This window comes from Diceros bicornis, unplaced genomic scaffold (genome assembly GCF_020826845.1).
Source record: "Diceros bicornis minor isolate mBicDic1 unplaced genomic scaffold, mDicBic1.mat.cur scaffold_322_ctg1, whole genome shotgun sequence".
Classification (NCBI taxonomy): Eukaryota; Metazoa; Chordata; class Mammalia; order Perissodactyla; family Rhinocerotidae; genus Diceros; species Diceros bicornis.
In genome coordinates, this window is record NW_026691193.1 from 126,457 (window position 1) to 132,204 (window position 5,748).

The window sequence follows — 5,748 nt, forward strand, 5'->3', positions numbered from 1 at the left end:
TGGGGACAATCCCAAGTCCCCATAATTCCGAAGACCAGTTCATTTCAGTATCATTCAGCTCCTCCAGGAGCAGACATGGTCCCCGCCCGTTCTCTTGGGATTTTAAGGTTGAAGGTACTTTCACAGGCAGAGCAACAACCACTGAAATGTGGGTGTCTTTAAAACAGCACTACCTAGGACAATGTCGTGTCACAGGCAGGAGCTGCCTTTCTACATTCTGGAGGAACAGGCAACGTTTTCTGCTTCTCTTTTTGAGATTTCTTTTGACTAAATTTTAGGAACTTGTAGTTTTCTAGTTCAATCTCTGGAATTGCATCAGCTCTAAGTGGGGAAAACAATGTAAAAAGATCAAAACGTGCACGTGGAGAGGACAAGGCTCAAGGAAGCTCATTTGCAAATGGACTAAAGGCAGGCAGGACCTCGCTCCTGAGGCCCCTCTAGGGGCTCCCTTTTCACCCCTGACCTGGATTTGAATCCTGCTGTGATCCTTGTCCAAGACTCTGAATTCCTTTTCCTGCTTGTTCTGTATCCAGGAGGAATGATTTGTGACGCAGCTTTTAAGGCTACTGCTGGGCCTCGTTCCATAAACATGGCTGCTCCCTGTGAACTAGGATTTTCAGCACCCCTGCCTTCCTTATGCAATTCCCTTTAGGGCAGAAATTCCCCAGAAGGCCCCAAGCCTCCTCCCTCTCTTGGCTTGATGGATCTCGGGTAAGCTCTACTTTGTCAGTATAAGGGACCATAATCCCGGCCAGTGAGTGACCTCACACTGTCCCTTGCTATGCAAGGTGACTTCTGAGCCCGTGTAATTCTGAGGTCCATGGTCTTGGACAATCCTCCAGTTTACACACTAAGTGTTGGTGTTACCAACTCGTCCAAATGGGGCAATTGGGCCCAAGCCCATAAACAGTGTTGCCTCTGGGTTTTTGGGTTTTTGTCCCCAGTCCTGGGCTGTGGTTACATTACCACCACCTGCTGGGGTGTGAACACTGTTTGGAGCTTTCAAAGATGAGGCACGACAGGGGTGTGGGGGGCTACAGCAGGGAATGACCACGTCCATGGTCCATGGACGTGCATGAACACAGCCTTACCAATTAAAATACTGAAATGCTTCCCATCTGGTGGTGAACAGACACTGATCTGATCTCGCCCCGAGAACCCACCCCATGACTAGGAGCTTTCAAATGGTTACCAAGTGGCATTTTGAACCTCATCCCTTGGGAACACCCTGTAAGACAAGGACCAGATGAATCGCTTGGCACTTGTGAGTTATCCCCTCCTTTCTGATGGCTGCAAGTGTCACCCAGACACACAGGCTGCACTCTGCCAGGGAAGCCTTCTCAGGACAACCAGAAGCTGAAAATGAATCCTGGTTCCCGGCATCCCAAGCCCTTCCTGCCACGGCACAGCCACCCAGGAAAGTGATTTGGTAACGGAAAGACTGGGAAGGCTGTACTTTCCCTCCAAAGAGAAAGAGAAGTGCCAACAGTGAAAGCTTGATCCCTCAAATAGACAATTAAATCCCAACAAGCAGTGGGTTCTTTCAGCATTACTGATACTGAAAAGATCTCTTTTGATAATAGCACGATCCCCCAACTGCCGTGTTCATCTCCATGAATCAAATTTCCAACACATATGGATCTAAAAAACTGGGGGAAATCTGGTATTTCCTTAGATGCAGTCTGAATTAGCATGCAACAGAGAACAGAAAAATGGAGACCTAGAAGTAAATACCTAATTTGAGAACATAGACACAAAAGTGCGTTTGAAATAATATTTTAGAATCTATTGGAATATTATAAAAAAGAATAATCCATTTTTAGTAGGTTTTATTGTGACTGTGAGGGGAAAAACTGAATCATCCCTTGACATTGATAACTCGATGCTGACTTTAAAGTACAAATGAATAATATACATAGTAAAGGAAAATGAGAGAACAGCATGAAAAAGGAAGATCATTCTCTCCTCACCTGAAACTCAACCTCTCACCTCAGAAAGAAACTGTTGTCTATATTTTCTATGTCTCGAAGCAGAGTTTAATAAAAGAAAAGTATCAATATATTTTAAAGTTTCAAACGCTCAAAGCAAGGAAACATTAGGGACGCTGCCAAGAGAACTCATTGAGGTGCCTGCTCCATTTCATCTGCTGTCAGGATGGCCTTCTTAGACCCTCACTTTCTCTGTCTTGCTAGCAAGTCTGTCCGCCATCAGTGCTATCACCAGTCTCGCTCCTGTGCTCTTCACTGCCCTTTCCTCCTTCCTGATACCTCCACAGTGGAGCTGTGGAATGCACAGATCAGTTCCTGGAATCATCTCTGCCAAATCTGAAGACCAGCAGGAGTGGGCATGGGACCTGGAATGCAGACCACCTGTGAGCACACCTGGCAGGGATTCACCTGTGTGACTAGGTGCAAGTTTTTACAAACTTTTTGGCAAGATTGAAAGGACTTACGAGTCGTCCTGCACTGCTGCAGGCCTGGAGTCCTTGCGGTCTCTCGGGCCAGCAGATCTGGTGGAGCTGGTCCAAGTTGTCCTCTCAGAGACCAGTCATTGACAGGATGGGTTGGGATTCTAGTAACTGGCCTCTTGAATATGTCACTGGACAACCTCAAAAGAATGGAAATGCTTAAACCTGGCTTTCGTTTGGACTGGTTCCCACAGTTACTCTGCTCCTTCTGTGAAGACGTGACTTATCATCCTTCTTTTCCTCTTACCCTATAAAAACAAATCATGAAACTGAGTCAAATGATAAAAGAGGCCTGCATTTTTAGGACAATTATCCTGGCTGTTTTGTACTTTCACCCTCCCTCTACGCTCTCGGGATATATCTGACCTGTGTCCTGGGATGTCATCAGGCAGATTTGCATCAAGAACAGAAAGCTCAAGGTCAAAACTCAAGGCTCCTCCAGATCATTTCCCCCCTCCATCCTGTTAACACGCCCTCCTTGTTTGAGTGTTAGTCTATTCTCTTCTTTTCTTTGTCACTCTCAACCGCACAAGTCCTGGCACTCCCTCTCAGGACAGTCGGCCACCAGTCCTTTAGTAAATCTCAAATCTTACCATTTCTGTGTTTTCTGTCTACTCATTTGCTTAATCCATTGACCACTTGGTGTTCATAGAGATTAAATCAATAGTGACGTTATCAACCACCCCCTGTTAGCAACTTACTCCCATATCCCAGATGTTCACATAATCCAAATGGTTATGTTCAAAAGTAAATAATTCACAAAACATATTCAACCACCACAAATTCCTGATCTCTAATATTTTTATTCAAACATACATACAGCAGATACCTGTTCCTCAAGATCAGTAGTAATGCCAGATCAACGATACTCACATTAATTTCCTCCTACACCTAACATTCCTGGATTCCATGGACTATGATCACAATAATTTCCTTGGAAAAATAAAAAATTCCTTACCACTCATTTATTTTGTAAACCTCCAAACCCAGAAGATCCCGATTATCTGCCATGCCGCAACTACTGCTGGTCTTATGACAAGCTGAAGAAAAAGCACGAAACATGATCTTTTTGTACCACTGTAAATACAAAGCCATCTGCATCAACTGGGAAGCACCCATAATGTCTGGAAATTTTGTTCTCTTTTTTTGTTTTGCTCAAAAACAAAAAGACAAATCAATTTAAAAAATGGGCAAGGGACCAGAGTAAAATTTTTCCAGTGAAGACATACAGGTGGCCAGCAGGTGTATGAAAAGTTGTTCAGCATCACAAATCAGGGAATGCAAATCAAAACCACAATGAGCTATCATTTCACACCTGTTATGATGGCGATTATCAAAAAAACTAAAGATGACAAATGTTGGTGAGGATGTGGAGAAAAGGAACCCTCGTGGGAATGTAAACTAGTACAGCCATTATGGAAAACAGTGTGGAATTTCCTCCAAAAATGAAAACTAGCCTATGATCCAGCAATCCCACTTCTGGTAGACACCCACAGGAATTGAAATCAGGGTCTCAAAGAGATATCTGCCCTCTAATGTTCATTGCAGCAAATTCACAATAGCTAAGATATGGAAGTAACCTAAACGTCACTGATGGATGAAGGGATAAAGAAACGGCATATTCTTCAACATTGAAAAAAGAAGGAATTGCTGCTATTTTTGACAACATGAATGCATCTAAAAGACATTGTGCTAAGTGAAATAAGGCAGACAGAGAAAGGCAAATATTCCCTTATTTGTGGAATTCAAAAGAGTCAAACTCACACAAGCAGAGGTTAGAATGGTGGTTGCCAGGGGCTGGGGAGATGGAGAAATGGGGAGCTGATGTTCAAAGATACAAAGTTTCAGTTATCAAGATAAATAAGTTCTGGAAATCTAGGATACGGCATAGTACCTACAGCTAACAAGACTGTATCGCATACGTTACATTTGCTAATAGAGTAGATATTAAGAGATCTTACCAGAGAATAATAGTAATAAAGGAGGTGAGAGAAAGCTTTGGGAGATGATGGATATGTTTGTGGCCTTGATGGTGGTGACAGTCTCAAGGGTGTATGCTTATGTCCAAATTCATCAAGCTGTATATGGAAAAGTATGACATCATCGTTGATTCTTCTGCACCTTGAAATATGCCATGTCCTCATCACAAGAGAAAAAATTTGTAACTCTATATGGGGACGGATGTTAACTGGACTTATTGTGGTGATCATTTCAACATATATACAAACATTGAATCATTATGTCGTACCGCTGAAACTAATTTAATGTTGTATGTCAACTTTATCTCAATTAAAAAAACACAACAGACAAAACCATTTGAATACTGTATATGAGTTCAGTGAATCCCTGAAACTGCCCCATTCCCATATGAGAATTACAGAAAGCAGAGAGGATGATGTAAGATGGAAGAAAGTTGTACAAAACAGTATTCAAATTAAAATCATTTAAGTTGTCATCAGCTCCTTGTGGCAAAGTTCTGCGAGCACCTATCTACGTTCACATTTTTCCTGAAAAAACATACTTTCACATCCAACCCATAATAGTTTCATCATTTTCTCTAATAAGAAAATTTCAACTTAATAAATAAAACCAAAAGCATCTCTTATGTATGAATAAAGTTAGTGAACTTTACAGAGAAAAGAGCATATTTGCACAATCTCAATAAAAGAAACAGAAGAACTGAATGATGATCAAGTCTTGTTCAAGCTTATCTTTGAAAGCCAGTAAAACCAGGCTGTCTTTTCAAGGATGTGTGTAGAGCTGTCAGCCTTGGAAGATAGAAATAGTGGCCTCCTCTGGAGCCAAGTGCAGCCTTGCTTACTGCCCAGTATAATAAAATTAACACCCCCCCAGGGCAAAGGTTAGCAGACATCCTGCCCGTTATCAAAGATTTGAGTTCCTTAGGCTCTGAGATCTTACATCTCTCTGCATGTTACCTGGCCCACTGTGTATCACCCTGTAGGAAGTGAGATTTATTGAACTGGTGCAAACGCTGATACTCTGGCCACTGCTACTGTTGTGTCATTAAGTCCTTTGTCTCTGAAGCATGGGTCTCTTGACTTTTGCTGCCATCTGTAAGACCATTGTAGGCTAACTTATTGGTTTGCAGGTAAGGTAAAACATCAGACCTTTCACAGTTTCTGACAAGCCCTTAAAATAACTAGTAGTCTTAGGAACAGAGAGCTATCCAGAACAACATGCATGGATGGTCTTCATAGAAGAATTCATGCAACCAAAACTTTAATAAATCTCTCTGACCTCTTTTATTTCTACCCCAAGTA